General features: G+C 37.0%; 1 protein-coding gene across 1 annotated transcript in view; it reads right to left on the bottom strand.

Annotated features, from left to right (window-relative positions):
• The window catches only part of AP3D1 (adaptor related protein complex 3 delta 1 subunit), an 81,450-nt gene extending 80,481 nt beyond the window's left edge, over window positions 1–969 (bottom strand). The window contains exon 1 of the mRNA XM_003788857.3: window positions 966–969. The gene's annotated coding sequence lies outside the window, so the exon portion shown is untranslated. The remainder of the gene's footprint in view (window positions 1–965) is intronic.
• Between the last annotated feature and the right edge of the window lie 454 nt (window positions 970–1,423).

The following is a 1,423-nucleotide window of genomic DNA, read 5'->3' on the forward strand; positions in this document are numbered from 1 at the left end:
GAGCCAATTTCTTTTCTTCATCTCCATAAGTTGTTTTCAAAAAAAAATTCCTGTATTTTGGAGGAAGATGCAGCAGTATTTAAATATCTTTTATGTTTCTGTGCCTCCAAGTGCTTTGAAATATCATTCTTCCTGCTGTGCAAAATAGAAAATTCACCATTACATTTCTCACATTTCACCATGTAATCGCTTTTGGTTTTTTTAATAAAAGGAAATTCACTTCTTAGATCATCGTTGAATTTGCATCCTCTTTTCTTACTCATTATGTTAAAAATCTAAAAAAAAATTTTTAATTATATTATAAATTATTATATGCATATTGCTTAAAAACACGGCAAGTAGGTACATAATTACATGACCATATTTTATTGTTAGTTTATAAATTAAATTAATTTGATTGTTATAAAGTAACTATATTTTTAAAATTATTTTAATTTTAATCCTATATTTCTTTCTAAATAATAACAATACTAACTTGTATTATTTTTTCTCTGAGTTTGCTGTAATGTAAGTCATGTCACTTTCAAGGCCAGGGCTAGACTTTTTGCCGCCACTATAAAATATAAATAACATGAGTACTGTCTGCTAAATTCAAGAAAATTTATGTATTTATGAAATAAATAAATAAATTACTTACCTAAATTATCTGAATAGCTGATTTGTTGACATTGATACCAGATTTCAGGTTCTTGGTCTTGGCAATTCAATGAATGAATTGACGGACCACAGGCTCAACAGTAGGTCAAGATTTATTTAAAGAAAGAAAGTACAACAGCTACAAAAAACAAACCAAACCTCCTTGCAGAGAGAGCCCAGGAAGGGAACAAGTGCTCCTGCTCCCTCTTAGAGGTCTGGGGAAATCTGTGTTGGGGCTCCCCACTCAGGGGTTTATATAGTGGCAGGAGGGTTGGTCCTTGTCAGTTACAATCAGTTGTCCAATGAGCTTTCAGGTCTTGGAAACTGACCAATCGGAAGCAGGTTTTGGAAACTTGACCAGTCAGAAACAGGTCTTGAAAACAGACCAATCAGGAGCAGGTCTTGGAAACAGACCAATCAGGAATGCACTGGAGCAGATGGCAAGGTGCCACCTGTGAATTTGTCTAGCCAGAAGTCCACCTGGAGGGCGGAGGAGACAGCAGGGCACCAATGTGTCTGCCCCTGCAAGTGTCCACTGGATATCTAGTTGGTGTCTCCATCCAAGGCAGAGTCAACAGGTCCAGGGCTGAGGTGGCAGGCCATGGTGCCACTTGTCCTGCATCAACATCACTTCTTTAACTAGCAGTAGCACTTAGTACCATGTGTAGCACCTGAGAGACAGTTACAAAATGTTTTCCTCATTGCCAATGCCAAAAATGCCATTGTTCATTAAGTCCAAACGATGGTGGTGGAATTCTAACAACTGATCAACAAAGCGAACTTTGAT

The sequence above is a fragment of the Otolemur garnettii genome, unplaced genomic scaffold (genome assembly GCF_000181295.1).
Source record: "Otolemur garnettii isolate 467f Iridium unplaced genomic scaffold, OtoGar3 scaffold00029, whole genome shotgun sequence".
Lineage (NCBI taxonomy): Eukaryota > Metazoa > Chordata > Mammalia > Primates > Galagidae > Otolemur > Otolemur garnettii.